This window comes from Perna viridis, chromosome 2 (assembly GCF_037379345.1).
Source record: "Perna viridis isolate PV_CMFRI_1.1 ecotype Kerala chromosome 2, ASM3737934v1, whole genome shotgun sequence".
NCBI lineage: Eukaryota > Metazoa > Mollusca > Bivalvia > Mytilida > Mytilidae > Perna > Perna viridis.
In genome coordinates, this window is record NC_142446.1 from 64,223,459 (window position 1) to 64,242,550 (window position 19,092).

General features: G+C 34.3%; 1 long non-coding RNA gene across 2 annotated transcripts; it reads left to right on the forward strand.

The window, feature by feature from the left end:
• The first annotated feature begins 151 nt into the window (after window positions 1-151).
• On the forward strand, window positions 152-16,492 carry LOC148626459 (uncharacterized). Of its 2 annotated transcripts, XR_015920072.1 has the most exons (7): window positions 152-308; window positions 3,139-3,247; window positions 6,564-6,698; window positions 7,709-8,515; window positions 11,527-11,576; window positions 14,380-14,571; window positions 16,397-16,492. It is a non-coding gene; the product is annotated as an uncharacterized LOC148626459 (long non-coding RNA). The 2 variants fall into 2 exon arrangements; XR_015920073.1 differs by lacking the exons at window positions 152-308; window positions 3,139-3,247; window positions 6,564-6,698 and having other exon boundaries at window positions 8,408-8,515.
• Window positions 16,493-19,092: the final 2,600 nt, after the last annotated feature.

The window sequence follows — 19,092 nt, forward strand, 5'->3', positions numbered from 1 at the left end:
TTCAACATTTCTGTATCTACCACTGACTAATTCGCTATACTAACTTAAATCATTAAATTGGAAGATAACTGAGCTCCTCTAGACATATAAATGGAAAAGTCGATAGCTATCAAGTTGCATGGTTTTACAATCATTGTAGCAAGCTGTTGAAAGTGTTCACTCTCCTTTTTAATCTATGGACGATTGGTTGCAGCATGTGAAGGCCTGCACATTTTGAAAAAAAAAATATTTCGTTTTGCATAAATACGATTAACGAGTCCAGTTCTCTGGCGAAAAGATATCTGGGATTTATGCTATCGGATTAACAGGTATGGTATATGTATTTTAAAAATATACAAATTTGAATTTGAAATAATAATAGAAAAGAATACTGATTGGAGATTCTAAATTAAAATATTTCTTCCCCTTTTTCAGGGTTATTTACTTTTTCGTTTTTGTTTTCCTTTTCTATTCATTCTTATAATGATTAGCGTTTCTTTTTCCCTATTGTTATGCCTATTTAAAATATTTTCTACGACTTTTTCTTTGACACGTAGGCGCAATATTGATAGCCTAACCTTTTAAGTACCAGTCAGACACTGCCTATGGTAGAGATGATTGAAAAACACACCGAACACACATTGAATTTTCTGTCTTTAGATACTATAATAATAATTATTTTTGTGTAACAATTGTCTTTTCTGTATTCAAATCTGTATTTTGGAAAAACCATATATTCACCTCACACTAAAATCAACTGAATGGAACCAATTCAAGAACGATAACTCTTGCAAGGTGTCATTTTCATGTACAATCTATATAATTTTTATCTCAAAAGCGCAACTGTACAGCGAAATGAAAAACAAACACTGATTACGTGATCATTGACTCTTCCTGAACAAAAAATAAAACTTAAATCGGTGGGTTTTGACATGCATGAATCACTTTGTCTGAATTTTAGAAAAAATGCTGCTTAATAGTCTAACCTTTTATGTTTGTTTTGTTTGTTTGTTGGGGTTTAACGCCCGAGCAGCAATATTTCAGCTATATTCAGGCCATGAACAATGAAGTGGATGATAAAATGAACATGAAATGATGATAAAATGAAAAATGGGGTGGGACACGAGGATAAAGGGGTCGACAAACTTGAATTGCCACTGGAAATAGGGAGAGGTGGGTAGGGTCGGGCAATTTAGCCTCCTGTGGCGGAGCCCTATGGTTCCTACTCCGGGAGAATACCACAGTAGGGTTCTTTAACGTGCGAAGAACGTGGCATCTTTCCCAACACGGTGCACCACTATGGTTTTCGATCAGGTTTTCCGTATTGTAGCCTGACAACCCCAGCGTGTAACACGCCAGGGGTACCCCATTCCACCACCTGGGGCACACATCCCAGTTGCTCTGTGGGCAGAGCGCCCTAGCCCCCGGCTAGGGTTCTGAGCACTATTTAGTCGCCGTTTACGACAAGCTTAGCGCTGCTGCAGGCCTATTCTTTTAACACCCCTGCACGGGGCGTCTAACTTTTTAAAAGTACCAGTCAGACACTGCATATGGTAGAGATGATTGAAAACCCCACCGAATTTACAATGGATTTTCTGTCTTTGGTACTCTATTTTTATTTAACAATATTCTTTTCTGTATTCAAATCTGTATTTTTGAGAAAATCACACATTCATCTCACACTAAAATCAACCAAATCAAATCAAATCAAGAACGATAACTCTTGCAAAGTCCTAATTTAATGTAGAATCTATAAAATTTTAATCTAATAATGCAACAACTGAATGAAAATCTATGACTGGTCTGTAACTAATACCAAATTTTTATATGAGGTCTGTGACTAATACCAAATTTTTATATGAGGTCTGTGACTAACTAATACCAAGTTTTTATATGAGGTCTGTGACTAACTAATACCAAGTTTTTATATGAGGTCTGTAACTAATACCAAATTTTTATATGAGGTCTGTGACTAATACCAAATTTTTATATGAGGTCTGTAACTAATACCAAATTTTTATATGAGGTCTGTGACTAATACCAAATTTTTATATGAGGTCTGTGACTAATACCAAATTTTTATATGAGGTCTGTTACTAACTAATACCAAATTTTTATATGAGGTCTGTGACTAATACCAAATTTTTATATGACGTCTGTGACTAATACCAAATTTTTATATGAGGTCTTTTACTAACTAATACCACATTTTTATTAGAGGTCTGTAACTAATACCAAATTTTTTTAAGAGGTCTGTAACTAACTAATACCAATTTTTTATTAGAGGTCTGTAACTAACTAATACCAAATTTTTATATGAGGTCTGTAACTAACTAATACCAAGTTTTTATATGATGTCTGTAACTAACTAATACGAAATTTTTATTAGAGGTCTGTAACTAACTAAAACCAAATTTGGCGAGTTTTTGACTTGCACGAATCACCTCCTGTCTGATGTTTATAAACTTAAGTAATTTTACTTCAGAAAAACATTTGATTTAATTCTTATTTGGTTTACGGAAGCACTTAAGTGTCAGTGTGCTAAGTTTTTTTTTTTTTTGTTTTTTTTTTGTTTTGTTTTGTTTTGTTTTTTTTAACCTAGTTATTCGTTATAATGACGTAGTTGACTTTTAACAAGAAGTACTCGAAACCAAAATTATCGAAATAGGAAGCCAGGGGCTGCCTTTTGCTAGTACACGTCATTGTTGACCGGGAGGACGTGTTGCTAATTGATGTATAGGGGGTTGCCCCCATTATTGACATGGAGCAAGCTCCTATGATGTGCATAAGAGATCGTGCACGGCGTCCACGATCTAAAACAGTGAAGTAATTAATATAGGAAAAAGAGGAATCAAAATTTACACTTAATTCTTAGCATTATTGTATTAAATGGAACATGATGATATTTTACTTGTTCATGCAAGGCCAGCAAGGGTAGTAAATACCGTACTTTGGTTGACGGTTGTATCAATCTAGTTTATTACTTAAACAATATAGTATGTCTATACTTAATAAGTTCCAAGTTGTAAATACTAAATATAGATCGGGACAAAACTTGTCGCCAATTGACGAATAACTAACTGCTGAGGCCGTTAAATTATTTTGAACTTTGCGAATTCGTTAGTAAGGTCTGATGGGAAAAACTAAATTTCGTTACAGACTTAACAACAAGACATGAAAATCGTGGTGGTTTTCCTTGGTATTTGTTTGTTGATTTCTGACCATTGTAAAGCTGACCAGGAAATAGAAACGGCAAGTACTAAACCAGGTAAGTTCAACTGAGCTAAACTTATTATTATTTACATTCAGATACAAATTATATGTAGAAAAATTTTTGTTGAGACCGGAAATATTATCGAGTTTATCGAACATGTTAAAATGTATAAATACTACCGAAGCTGTTGATATACATGTATCTATAATCACGATTCTGATGGAAATAATCTTTTCAATGTAAGAGGGGCCCAAAGCAAAAATGAGCTAAAAGTTAGCCTAGAACCTTCTTTTTACCTGACTCCCCTTTTTAATTGTTGAGGCTGTGTTTCTTATAAAAATATAGAAAACTAAGAAAATGTGAAAGTACAAAAGTCCGTTCGCGGCGCCTTGTGATTAAATAGCCGCGTGAATGATTATGCCTTGCTGCATGATGAACAAAAACAATTTGGAAATTACTCTATCAAGTTTGGTAGCGATGATTTCACTAACATGTATGAACAAAATTCAAAAATATTTGAAGGTCTGCACCAGTTTATCAAACATTCAAAATATTTTTGAGCATCTTAGTCAGCTTCTGTAGTCTCTCATCTACTCATAATTTTTCTCTTATCTTCAAACACATCCCCTTCCATTTAAATTGTAATATGCTCTTTCCTTCTTTTTGTTACATTAGAAAACATTGTACATAATTTTTATACGTGTGTGTTTTGCTGTTGTAAATATAAAGGACAAAAGCTTTGCAATCTAATTAAAAGTTGTTTTATTTTTATATAGCCTAGCTGGCCGAGTGGTCTAGGGCGCTGGACTTAGTGCAGGCGGTGTTGCCATAGATGTCACAGCGGTATGAGTTCGAGTCCTGCGGAGGGAACGACCAAAATTTGCATCGCAAATTTGATAGTTCTATAACACCGGTAGGAATTATATATATATATCTAAAAAAATTCCCAACGATGTTAGAACTGTCAAATTTGCGATGCAAATTTTGGTCGTTCCCTCCATGGGACTCGAAATCGTACCGCTTTGACATCTCTGGCAACACCGCCTGCACAAAGTCCAGCGCCCTAGACCACTTGGCCAGCTAGGCTGTATAAAATGTAGCTTTCGCAAGCCGGGTCATTCCTCCTCGTAGGCTTAATCTTGGGCTGTAACTTAGCACACGATGAATGGCAGCACGGGACAGTTCATTTAGATGTTATTATGTAGCATAGAGGATCAAATTAATGATGCATGTCCAAACAAATCAATATTATACAAACGTCTCAGAACGTGACGACTCTATTCGCTACACTGCTCCATCGGATCAAATTGATACAGATAAGATATGTAAACGTATAGAAAGATCTGAAAAAATTCCAGCGATGTTAGAACTGTCAAATTTGCGATGCAAATTTTTTGTCGTTCCCTCCGCGGGACTCGAACTCGTATCGCTGTGACATCTATGGCAACACCGCCTGTGCACTAAGTCCATGGTATCATACTGTCGTCGGCGTCATTTGCGACATTGTAGTCTGTTAACTTTCGTTTATTTACGTTAACTTTGATAAAACTTGTCCAGTCTTCTTGAAATTTTAATGTATTATCCCTAGGGATATTGTGGGGGGGGACTCTTTTGTTTTTTGGTGTTTTTTTCTCCACATCCTTTGGAAAAGAAGGGGCTAATTTGTGTTTTCAAATGTTGGTCTGATTTGTAAATTTGTTTTATTACTGAATTCCTTATGAAAATCCTGCCTGGATTTTTCAATCATGTTTCAGAAATCTCTTACGGTTTTTTTTTTCAGAGTTATTAGGAGCAAAATGGAGACACACCCTAAAAGGATAATCTTTTTTTCACTTAGTCCGATTTTTATTCGATTCATTATGAAAATCCCTGTTAGCATTTTTCTATCAGATTAGCATCTTTTATGTTTTTTAGTTACAGGGATTGAAGACAACGGTATTTGATGAGCACCTTTACAAAAGAACCTTTTCACCTTATATTGAATTTCAAATATTGTGCTCTGTAGTGTGCAAATAACTTGTTGTGTCCATATGCTTAAGTGTGTCTAAAACTAATAGTTTGTCTACACTTGCCACAAGTGAACATGCTGTGGTCGTATTATGCTGTGCTCTGCGAAGCTCTTTACATTAAGTCATTGATAGATGTGTTACTCTTGACCATAATATAACATTTGTTTCTATCTCTCTTCTAACTATTTAGTAGTGTAAAATAAAAGTTTGAATTTGAAAAAGTACATTGGTTTTCCATACATGTTTAAAACCAATAACAGAAAACATTTGTTTTAATTTATGGCATAAACCGTATCTTTGAGTCTGAGGTTTTCCTGATAGACATAATCAACAATGCTACAAGCTTTATTATTTAAAGGAAGATGAACCCAGTAACTTACATAAGTTTTAAGTGCAGTAATGGAGAAAAAAACAAAAAAAAGCTGTTTAAAAATAATTCTATATATTTACATTCTAAAATCTGTTCTATAGACTGTGCATAATGAAGTGAAGAATAATATCCTTTCAATGTTTTCCAGGTTTATTAAAGATCATGACTTTGGTTCTTTCAATATTAACAAGATAATTACATTTGTCACAAAATAGTTTTAACCTTTCTAATAGAATGTGTAAACCCGTATCACACTGAGATTACTTAAGTAGCAATCCTTGTAAGGACCATGTTAATTCTGTAATGTATGTGATGCATCCCAAAAAGGCTACACATTTCTTTTGGCTACTAACTGTAAAATTCCTTGTGACCGTTGCATTGTTGCGTGTAGTGAGCTGCGCAGACGCATAATCAGACATCGTACCTCACGATGAATGGATCCAAGATCACGGAAATGCACAATGAAGATTAATCTAAAAGTTTTAAAGTAGCTTTTGGGTCTAATATATATATGATGAAGTGTAGAACTGTTCATAACAATCTGTCGGCGGTCGGTGGAAACTCCCAAAAAACGTAAGAGGTTGGCACCAAGTCAGAAAATAGCTTGCCAGACAATCTATAACATTGCTGGAGTAGTCTTAGGGGATAGTTCACATCAACAATCCAATGGTTTCTATACTGTACTCCAATGTCATTTACACTGTTATCCGAATTGTACAATACATTCTTTATGGTTTATATCTTCTAAGACCAAGGGTTATATGAAAAACCACACGTTAATTTCAGTTTACTAAAAAAAAAATATCAAAAATAAAGATATGTAGACTTTACAACCATTTATCACATTTTGCATAATTCTTAGCTGGTGCTACAAAATACTATATCACATGCATGAAACAGATAATGGTTCACCTCACATGAAAAGTTTTCAGCGTCTTTTTATACAAACTAGTAATCTTATCCTACTAACAAAGTACGAAATCATTTTCAGCCACCCGAATCAGTAGTGTATGCGAAAAAGAAAGCTGCTTGAATTGCGAGGCGTGCTGTAAACGAAATAACTACAATGGAGAGCCAGCGTGTAGTCCACATGGTCGTTGTCAATGCTTAAACATACCAGTATCAGGTACAGGACTTTATCAATCAATCAATCAAAATGAAATAGCAAAGTTTTAAGTTCATCAGATATCTATAGTTAAAAGCAAAGTTGAATTTTACAATGAAAAAGTCAAAAAAGTACAGGGAAAATTTTCCGCCAAAAGCTGTGCACCATCTCGCGATATACCGAGTTCCTTGGGAATCAAACACTGCAGAGATTAGGCTACGTTGATATTACAAGGCTGTCTATGTAAAAATCAGGCAGATCCTGTGGTATGGGTTGCACAGGGTAAATTTTATCCCACTGAATCTTTTTTGTTCCAATGTAATGTATAGGTCATATGTATGTCAAATAGTATAAAGTTTGTTTAAAATAATCAATGGATGGCTAATTTAAGAAAATGACTCAAAATTTCCCCAACAAAGCAATCATAACCAACTTTCAACTTTGAGAAAGGATGCATTTATGATATGGATGAATTTTTTGGAATGTGCCATCCACTGCCTGGTTTCTGCATGGAATCCCTCTTAAAAGGCGGTCAACTTTAGTAAAAACTACGGAAGCGCATTAGGGCCATCCAATTTTTTTTCAAAGTCAAAATTTCGAATTTTAAAACCTATGTTTAAATTTTGTATTTAATCCGTATTTAAAGTGCTAGAGGCTTTATGGTGAAATCAGTCCTATAAACACGAAACAAATACAAAAATTGTATACACACAATAACAAGGGTATCTGCTTCTGTTGTTGCCCATTTCCTCAAATTTTGGCAAATACCTTATAGATATTTGACCAATATTAAAATAATATTTTGCCACCGAAAACAATTTTACAATGAATATAAATAGTTAATGTCAGGTGTGATTAAGCAAAGCGTACAATATCACAAACTTTGGGTGTGTCAAAAAATGCTTTGTTTGAATCGAAACTATAAAATACAAAACATAATATTTTTTTGCAGTTTGTTTTTTTAAAGTTTTGAAAAAAGAAACATATTAACAGCTGTCGTAAATTTATTCCTTTTTTTGTCTTTTTTCCAGTTAAAAATGATAAAAACAGTGGACTTAACATTTGAAACAGCGGGAAGATAACATCTTATTTTTGTGATGAATTAAAAAATTCAGTGGGTTTACAGATTCTGATTAATTTTCCACATAATGAACCAAACTGTTATCTAAAGTTGAGCGGATTATAATGTTACAACACGGAAAGATATTTTTTTTAATTCTCATACAGGTTTTAGGTCATTTTATTGTCTTTTAATTGTATCTGAATGCATAACCATTTTATTTACTAGGGGGTGGGGCTGGGATGTTTTTGAAAAAAAATAGTTTTCTCAAAATGTTGGCAATAGAATCTTTTTATTCAGTCATGGAAAAAAATCAATATTTCCCATTATACCAATGTAGATTTACAAAAAAAATGAACTCCAGTTCCTGAGCTGATTCTGAACAAAAATATTCTTTTAAATCTAACTCAACATAAAATCTACGCACACACTATTTTTTTTAAAGGAGAAAATTATGGTATATTCATGATTATTTTACCAAACAGTTCTAGGGAAACGAAAACCAAAAAAAAAAAAAAAAATAATAATAATAATAATAATGCTGTAAATTATTTGTGCACCTTAAAAAAATACTCGACTCGCTCGTAGAAAGTTCTTTATCAGGAATGAAAGAATTCTTTTTAAACAGAAAGTCTTGCTCGATTGAACTCTTTTAAAATGGAAAAGTTTCTTTTCGTCAAAATCGTAATAAAAAGATCAGTGCGCTAACTGTGACGTCATTGAAGCGTCATCTGTGAACGTAAGAGAAAACACCTACGCTGCTGAAGATCTATAGAAGGTAAGCTCTTCGTTATCTCTCAAAATATACTATTGCTTTGCAATATCTTCCCATATAAGATATATATATTCTATTACACGTTTTTTCACAATTTTTTTTTACTTGAACTTGTTTCACAGGAGAGGATGAAAAATCGGTTGGCGAGAACTGCTTGCTGCTGAGAACTACTCTTTGACCAGTGCCGCATGAGTATGCCACTGTTGCATTGAAAATTGGAGAGCTGGACAGGGTGTCCGCGCAGCTAACTAAATAACTTCACCCATAGCTTTTCTAAGGAAAAGGATTCTTTTTCTTTTTTGAAATTTACAGCCGTTTGAATTTTGTTTACGTCACATGATAAGAATATTCCCACCATTTGTGGAGAGCTGTAATATTTCCGATATCTGACCCGCTAAAATTGAAAAGGATGTTTGCTAGAGATACTCTAAAGAGTTAAAAATTGTAAAGTATGGCGAAGTGCTACAAAGTTATCGACCATTTTGTCAGCAAGGGGAAATGGTGGATGGGGCTGGGATTTTGGAAAAAAAATATTGATTTCGCTTGCTTCTGAAATTATGAATGAAAATATTGCACTTGCAAAACAAAAATTCAAAATTCTCGTCCGACTCCACTCCTTTGTGCCAAAGGGGCATTTAATGTCCTTAACTATTTTTACGAGTCTCAGACAGACGGTACATGTATTGTACAGCTCAAGCAGTCAAGGTGCTCGCTTATTTAGGCCATGCCTGCTCCATTTTAGGAAAACGTCCATTTGATAAAGGATTCTATAGACACTGTGAAGTCAGCCTCATCTCTTCACTTACACGTAGAAATCGATGGTAAAGGAAAACTATTGACCAAACTTTACGACAAACGTGATGACTTTTCATTCAGAATTGTCAACTTTCCTTTCACCTGTGGCAACATCCCTTCAGCACCTGTGTATGGAGTGTTCATATCACAACTGATACGTTATGCCAGAGCTTGAGAGCTTGCCGAAGCTACGCAGACTGTCTTGTATTGCGCTAGAACGAAAACAAATAGGCGTCTGGAACAGGGTCATGTTGCTACAAGATGGAAGTCATGACTACAGAAGTTTTATGGTCGTCATCATGAACTCGTGGATCGTTACGGTGTATCTATCTGCACCATGAACACAGACTTATTCAACAGGTCATTGTTTTCCTTTCATCGTTTGTCTACCCCGGACTTGACTTTTTATGAGCAACTCGGCGGGTGTTTCTAGAAAAGCATAGGACGCTTACCCTACCGGTGCACTTGGTCCATGCTCCCAGTTTTTATTGGAGTCCAAGTTGCTCATTTGCTTTTGTTGTTTTGTATGTATGATTTAAGTTACTTTATATTCTTTGTTGTGTATGTCTGTTTTCCATGTCTGGTCTTTGTCCCTGGATTATGTTCTTTTGATTACTGCTGTAACCTTGGTTCCCTTGATTACTCTTTAATATCAGAAAATATTTTGTAATATTAAAAATTCATAGCAATATTACAAAACATCACATTTTTTAATATTACAAAATGATTTTCTAATATAAAAAAAAATTGTTATTGAATACGACAAATCCATTTTCCAATATTAGAAAATCAATTTCTAATACTAAAAAATCGTTTTTTAATATTAGAAATTCAATTGAACTTTTAATATTTAAAAATAATATTTTTAATATTTAAAAAGTGTTTTGTGATATAAGAAATCTAATTTGTAATATTAGAAAATGAATTTGTAATAGAAAATACAAATTTTTGTCCACTTTGGTTTTTCCATATCATTCCTTATAATACAATTTTAGTTTCAAAATTCAAGGGTTTGGAGAGCAAGAGACCTCTTGCTGGAAATGGCCCCTTAAAATTGTGAATGTCCTTTTTATAAAATCCTGAAAGAGGCCCATTCTCAAAAGTTTCTCATCCTGCAACCACTGAAATCATTTAATGGCATTTGGCCTGTGAAAATGACAAAAAAATTATCCAATCAGAAAGCGTGTTTCTTTTGAAAGTAAAAGCTATTGTATACATAACTTGAGGAAAATAATTGGTCGATATTGGCTCCATGGTAGGGCACACTTGTAACTAGTTCAATGTCATGTGAGTAGTTTTCACGTGACTCGTATATTAGGAACCTTAAAAAAATCGTGGAAGAGACAGATAACGATTTATTTTACAGTAGGTAAACACGTAAAGTTTCACTGTAAGAAGTAGATCCATGAATCACCTAAATTGACCTTTATGAAGATTATAAGGAAACAACAATCTGTAATTGCGAATTTTGCCATATTTACAATCGATTTTGGTCTATCCACTTGGGCATACTCACACTATTAAATACAGGTGCGGATTCAGGCGGGGACGTGGCGGGCGCAAAGCATGGGTTGTCCTCCGCTTAATAAAGTATCTGAAGAGACGATGAAAATTATTGTTGTCGCATTCCATCCATTTAAACATTCAAAGTATCTAAAACAGTGGCATTCAACGTGATAACTAATCTCACCTGCCCTATGGTTTATTTAAAATTTTCAAAAATTTAAACTGTGCGCCCACCCTAATCTAAAATCCTGGATCCGCACCTGAAATATGCGATCCGACTAGTATATGATCACGAATATACTAATCGGGCTGCATGTATTTGATAGTGGAGCAAGTCCATGAGGTCAATTGCCATAATCGGACCAAAATGTATATTTTTACTATTTTTCACAAAAATAAATAAGAAACTAAACATTTCTGCTGGACCGAATGTAATTTTGTCTGAAACAGACTGCGGCAGACAAATTTTGCCATGACTGATTTTTGTTATAAGTCATGGTTTTCGTGGTTGGTGGCTACAGTATTAAGGGTTTAAAGCATAGATTTACATTTATGCCGGTGAAACTACGGTCTACATCGCCGGATTACTTGTCTGCTTATATAGGCTTTATTTTATACAAAATGACATTAAATTATTTGCAGTACTTGTGTCTAGTTTTACATGTTAGTTACTGGTACCTTATTCAGGGAATTCCTTTGGTTTTTCTTTTCAGGATCACAATGTGCCATATGAAGACTGTCGTCCTTCTTTTTGTGTTATCAGGTAACTTTAATGACAAGTTTAAATGAGAAAATCGTAAAAGAACACTGCGATTTTCAGTGGCATATAGACGTATTTACACTTGTGGACACCATTGATGAAAATAATATATTTTCCCAATGTTTTCTTACTGAATTTTCGTCCAACTTAAAGATTAATGACGTCAAAATTTCAAATTACATTGTTTCATTGACGTCAAAATTTCGGACAAAAATTTTGGGTCATTCGGAGCAAAATGACAAGATTGAATTCATGTATTCAGAGGGTCTATCTCAAAAGTTGTAGCAATACCCTCAACATGCTCTACGTTTTATTGTAATTTTCTTTAACTTAGCGCAAGTCTGAAACACCCCCTTTTTAAATTTCTTTATCGGACAGGGCCTCTGTTCAGGCAACCATGCTATACTATACGTTTTTAATTTTTATTTATTTTTATATTTAATAAAGCCTTCTAGGCTACATGCAACAGCATGCTGGTATCATGTAAACAGTAATACTTTAGGCGTGTCATGGAACTTTACTAAGTTGCGTGCTACTTATTTGGGGTGGATGTTCTATTCTTTGATACAAGTTTCATACAATATTTTATCTCTGACCTATGAGAAAAAAAGTTTTCAGTTCATAGGTTCACAAGTCAACATCAGCAGTATAAAAAACAAATGGTAAATATGTCTGAAAAGGAAAAAGGGGAGTCCGAGGCTAGGACATAGTTTGGTTAAAAGAACAAATGGAGGCTCTTACATTTCATATGAGCTGGAGGCTGATTTGTGGAACATTTCAAGTCCTAATGTAATGCCGTAACAGTTAGAATTAGACATACTACAGGAAATATAATTTCTTCATATCATAAGGAATTTCATTTTGGCGGGAATGAAAAGTGAACGAGTTGTATACGTGTTTGTTCAATGATACAAAAAATGCATGATACAAGTTGCATGTAACATGTATGGCCACGCGTAAAAGGGCCTTATTACATTTGTATCATGAGTTCAAGTGTTGTTGGATTTTTCAGAATTTTAGTACCAGTCCATATAAAACTGACACTGCCAATGATAATTCATAGTGAAGAAGTACTCACAAAAAACGATGCTTTTTTCAGTCTACATATGCGATACTACTTTCACATAACGATAATCATTTCTACATTCAGGTCTGCACTTTTAGAAAAATCGTAGACTACATTCATATCCCACTAAAATCAACCAAATGAAATCAAATCAAGAACAGCATCTCTTACAAAAAGCCAATTTCATGTATATACAATCTACACAATTTTTATCTCAAAAGCGCAACAAACAAAAATTAATGAAAAACTACAGTGGCCAACCCAGAGTTTTAGGTAAGGGAGCCCCCCAAAAAATTCTTAACAGGGTCACCGGTGAGGATCACGAAGTGATCCTTATTTCCTAGGGGGTTTGGGGCATGCTGTCCCAAGAAAATTTTGAAATATTAAACCTCAAATCCTGCATTCTGCTGGTGTCTTGAACGATTTTTCAACAACTTTTATAAACTATTATTTTCTATGGGGGCTGGGCTCCCCCCTTGGATCCGCCACTGAACTAAGACTGGTTATGTAAGTTGTTACCGTGGGTATTTGACACCCACGAATCACCTGTCTTATTTTTGGAGATTACTACGTCAGTATTTCTCTGTCTAAGAATCAGGCAAAATGGGTAGAATTTGTGGCACAAGAAGAAAAAATATGCAGTTTTTATTGCATCATTCAAGTTTTTATACCTCATAACCTCCATAAAATTTATTAAATAATCACAAAAGTGTTTGTAGCGTTTGCCTTTTTATAATATTGATTGGTCAAATTTAGTTGAAATGCACTGTGACAAAATGGCAGGAAATTTTTCCCGTACCTTTTACCTATATAACCAGTAAAAATATCTATGTCACTAAGGCTTCAGAATAAATCTATTAAATTGTCTTATCGCTTGTTTTCTAGATGTCTTGAATATATTTGAGGCAAAACAAAAATTCTTAACGGAGAAAAAATGATGTACCTCCCATTGCCTGATTCTTAAACAGTTTGGAACTTTTAAAGTACCTCTTTAAGAAATTAGAATCAGGCAAATTAAAATCTCAACGGGTATTATGTGTGGGACCTGAAAAAAAAGGAAAGGTTTTATTGTATTATCCAAGTATTATACCTCATAACCCCCAGATATAACCATCAAAATTAATGAAAAGTTTTTTTTTAAATTAATTGAAATGCATTATGAAAAACTAGCAGTAAAATTTTCCTGCACTTTTTTAAGCAGTAATGAAATATCTATTACACAGGTGTTATATTGAAATAATTATCTGGTTGTTTTCTAGATATATAGATATGATATGAGGCAAGAAGAAACAAATTTACAAAAATATTGGGCTTTTCACTGCCTGATTCTTGCACAATGGTTCCTAAATTTTGAACTTTCTATGAGAAAACTCGAAATGAAAATCAACTTGTCAGCAATTAAAAATGCTTTCCACGTCATGTAATAAATCCTTTCAGAAATTTAAGAAGGAAAACTTGGGTTGAGACAGAGTGGAACATGATAAATACATGTAAGTGATCCATACCGAAATATATTGCAATTGTTGACCTAGGGGGTAAGTGGAATCGAAGAACACTGCATTAACAATAATGACTGAAGCCTCTAATAATCTCCAACCAGAAAACATCAGGTCTAATGATTTCATAAGTATACTGCTTGACAGGATTTGTTTGGAATTTTTATTTTTTTTTTAATTTTCGACCAGAACAGCTCAGGCTATGCCCGACAATTTCACAATCACGATTTTCTTATCATTTCAGTTATTGCTCTAACTGCTGCTTCCCCAAGTGTAGACGGTTGGTCATGCGTACGAATTAATTGCCAACAGCCAGGATCAGAAGATGCCTGTGGAGACTGTTGTGAAGGAGCGGGAAACAGTAGGGAATACGCATATTGTGCAAGAAAATGCTTCTGTGTCCTCAAAGGCTTGGCAGGACTTCCACCAGGTAGAAGTAAGTAATTTTAAAAGCATATTGGGATACTGGTAACATACATGTATGTATTAAAGGATTTCAGTAAAGATTGTTAATTTAAATTTATTTTTGCTTCAATAACAGAAAAACAAGAACAGTAATTCACTAATTTTACTTTGGTTTTATGAGCAAATACCGAGACAATTTTTTTCATTAAAAATCAATTTAAGTTTTAACTTATTTAGGATTTTTTTCTTAGGCACTGCACGGAGAAGTTTTTTTTATGATGGAGGTGGTATTGTTTTGTTGAGTGAGAATTTTTTTTTCTGAGTGCTAACATGCCTTTTTCCGTAGCAGTCAAACCTTTTATTTTAAAATCTACATTTAATTTGTTACATTTGGTACATAATTGTGGAAATATTACATATGTAAATGTTTTTTTTTTCTGTCCATGGCTACATATAAATGATTTTTGGGCTAAAATTTGGAATAAAAAATGAATAACCTTTCATTTATAATCTATAAAATGTTCTGTGCCTTACAATCATTTCTTGAGTATCCTGTTTCACTTGTGAGTTTCACTGGTTGAGCATGGACACTGGGGCCCTTCATTGGCTGATTAGTTTTCGGATCTGTCTGTCGACCAAATATTTTTTATTTTCTCCTCTTTTGAACAGATTACACGAAATAACCTGCATTTGCTTAAGTTTACACTTACTTTTTCATAAGCCGCTTATAAACTGTTCCCAACCATATTATTTGGTCAATCTGTTAAATTAGAAACTTCCTTATTTTTTTTCTTATGGATTCGAATCAAAATATGAAGTACAAGTGACTCCTACATCGTCTACGGTAGAGGTGATTCATAGTTTAGAAAAACCAAACAAACAAACTATGCTTTAAACGCTTTATTGACTCTATAAACTATAAATAAATTTTCCAAATTTGCACAGTTGACTGATACTTTCTAAATTAAATAGCTGCAAAGGGAATTACATTAACTTTTTGTTGAACTTTTCCTATTGGGCAAGAAGTTCACAACGTTCACTTTTCCAAAATTGATATTAGCTTGTCTCAAGTAGTATCTAATGATATTTCAAGCAACTTCAGTTACCCTTTGGACAACTGTGATCTAACATTCATATGTCCAAAGATCAGTTTAGCTTCCTCCGGATAATAGGACGTTTGATGTCATAGGCTGCAGTAATTTGTAACTTGTTTTTTTTTTTTTTTTTTCAAAAATAAGGCTTAAGGAGGTAGACCTAGGGTAAGGGACGTAAGTGTTGAAATCAGTGATATGTTTGTATCATATTCAATTTGAAATTCACCAAAACCTTTCAAGCCCTTGTTTGAAACAGAATGAACTCAATCCAAGTTACTTTGATGCTTACACGAGATTAATATAAAGAGCCTGAATACAAACGTTCTAATGATTCTAAAGAGTTGAGTCCTTTATCTTAGGTCTACCTCCTTAATAAGTACCTTAAATCCCAAATCAACTAAATCAAGAACTAAAAGTTTTTGTAACTCTTGCAAACTGCCAGACACATGGGATTTTTTGAATTGCGGAGTGCGCATCGATGGACGTTAACTATGTAACAGTACCAATGCAAGTTGTCAAAATAAACTGATTTGCTCAAAGAGAACCAACCAATTACACAGCTTATTACAAATCAATTTTTTAAACTATATTATAATACCACGTGCTTTTATGTGACACATTGAACTCTGTCAAAATTGTATTTTCGTTTTAAAAATATATTGAACCTTACAAAGAAACTTGCCATCGTTCGTCTTGATATTTAAGGTATGATCATACATTTTTGTGTTTAAAATTGTCTAAAAATATGTTTTTATTTTTCAGAGTAAATGCAGATACGGAGGATGAAAGAGACTAATAGCAGACACATATATTTTTGTACTCTTATTTTGTAAAATTAAACCGATAGATACAAAACTATTTCCGGTCAGAAATTTGCCGATGCCCAGTCTTCAGTCTCTAATATACACGACCTCGTGCAGGTCCGGGTGTTAAAAGAATAGGCCTGCAGCAGCGCTAAGCTTGTCGTAAAAGGCGACTAAATAGTGCTGAGAACCCTAGCCGGGGGCTAGGGCGCTCTGCCCACAGAGCAACTGGGATGTGTGCCCCAGGTGGTTGAATGGGGTACCCCTGGCGTGTTACATGCTGGGGTTGTCAGGCTACAATACGAAAAACCTGACCACAAACCATAGTGGTGCACCGTGTTGGGAAAGATGCCACGTTCTTCGCACGTTAAAGAACCCTACTGTGGTATTTGATAGGAGTAGGAACCATAGGGCTCCGCCACAGGAGGCTAAATTGCCCGACCCTACCCACCTCTCCCTATTTCCAGTGGCAATCAAAATTTGTCGACCCCATTGTCCTTGTGTCCCAACCCTTTTTCATTTCATCATCATTTCATGTTCATTTTATCATCAATTTCATGTTCATCGTCTGAATATAGCTGAAATATTGCTGCTCGGACGTTAAACCCCAACAAACAAACAAACAAATATACACGTATCAAATTGTTTAGTACATAAGTAGTAAAAGTTTCACAGAGGTAACGATCTACCGGTGCATCACGATCATTTTTGTTACGATTTGTTAGCTTTACTGGAAGTCAAAAAGGAAGCAATGACCGCTACAAACTTTGTTCCTTAATCACAAGACGACTTATCTGCTTTTCTAAACACTTTTGAAGTATAATAGATAAAGGCTAGTCAAACCCATGGACTTGATCAATACGGTTAGGTCATTTCTGAATATTCGGTCTCATTTCGTTGAAATTAAGCTGTTTTGAGACGGTCCGCAAAGAAATTTCAAGTGTTTTGTCATAAAAAAGTGCATATTTTTTAAATCTTTGGCGTGCGGAGGTTCAAGTCATTTATAAGTAATTTAGTGATTAGTGTTATACAACCCAGTAGCTATGGTAACATGCTGAAAAAAATATTAAAGAGAAATGAACATATTACTGGAAAAAAGGTTTATAGCCCCGTCATAGGTTTTATAGGTGTGAATTTTTCAAAAGTTTCACTATTGTCGCCTATGGGAAATAAAAAAGTACCGTTCTACCTTGAAAATCAGCCATTAAGTTTTACAAACTTTGACGGGATAACTTGGTGTGCGAAACAGTGCGCCTTGATGTAACCGTATAGTGCAACCTTAAGTGTCATTTTTTTCCGTAATTTGTTGGACTGTAAATGGAACAACACAACAAAACATGTCTAAAAATCGCAATACTAATCGGACCGTCAGCCAAGAATATTAGTGATATCTATCGGACCAAGGCACAGTGGTATCATTACATCCCTACAGTTTCAGTCACCAAAATTACATCTTAATATATCTAAAAAGCGTATTCTTATTCTTCTGTCAAGTATACATGATTGGGTGATATATTGAAATTATCTTGTCCATCCGAATATTGTCCTCATTCATGTCGTATCAATCTAAAGTGATTCATACCTGTCAAAAGTTTAAACCAATCGAATTCAGTTTTAATTCTTGTTCAGAAACAGTTACTGATCACAACACAAGTCTTAGTTTTTCATTTAGTTGTTGCGCTTTTGAGTTAAAAAATGTATATATTGGTACATGTAAAAATAAAGCATATGTAGACCGAAAAACCATCGTTTATTTGGTGGGTTTTTCTATACCATGGATCACTTTACCATTGGCACCGTCCGAAATTTATATGGATTGGTACTTAAGCTGTATTTCACCTTACAGTTTCAATTCATTTTTGTTCTGGTCAATTCATTAACAAACTGTAGAGTTAGGAGATTGAAGATTTGAAGCCGTCATCATTATGGAGAAAACTCAATTCGCCAACGAGAAATCCATAAACCTATAAAAATATCAAAAACGAATGTGCGTAAAAATGAGATTAGAGAAAAAGAATATTATTAAGACAGCCGACAGAATTGTATGTAACTTTGACACACTTTAAACAGTTCTCTTCAACTTGTGTAGTCACAAGAGACATGTTGACTCATAGTTACGCACCTGTCAAATACACAATTCTAGTAACAATCATTTACCAGTGTCTGATTTTCTGAACAATTTCTTGAAGGCCTGTCGTATTTCAGGAACTCTCCAATAATAAATGAAAGGATTAGATATACTGTTTATTAAATGTGGAATGGATAATATAAGAACTTCGTGTACTTGCAACAGCCTTCCTGTTACAATCTCCGACCAAAATGCCAACAACAAGGGACCAGTTAATGCTATTGTTTGAAGAGCGATGATGACACAGGTTACAAACGCATGGATTTCCCAGTCGGTTCTTTCATAAGACTTGATTTGAGCTTTGTTTTTACCGTTTCCCTTTTGTGATTCTTTTCCGGGCATCTTTGAAGGATCATGGTAACATTTGATTACACCGGTTTCTTGAATATCAACAAAATTACGTCTCTGTTGTGTAGAAATATCCCCTTCTGGAACCACTTCGATGTCAACTAAAGAGATTTTATTGATTTTACCAACTTCAATGTTTTTATCTAAACTTATCATGCTCAGTACTCTTTTATCCAACA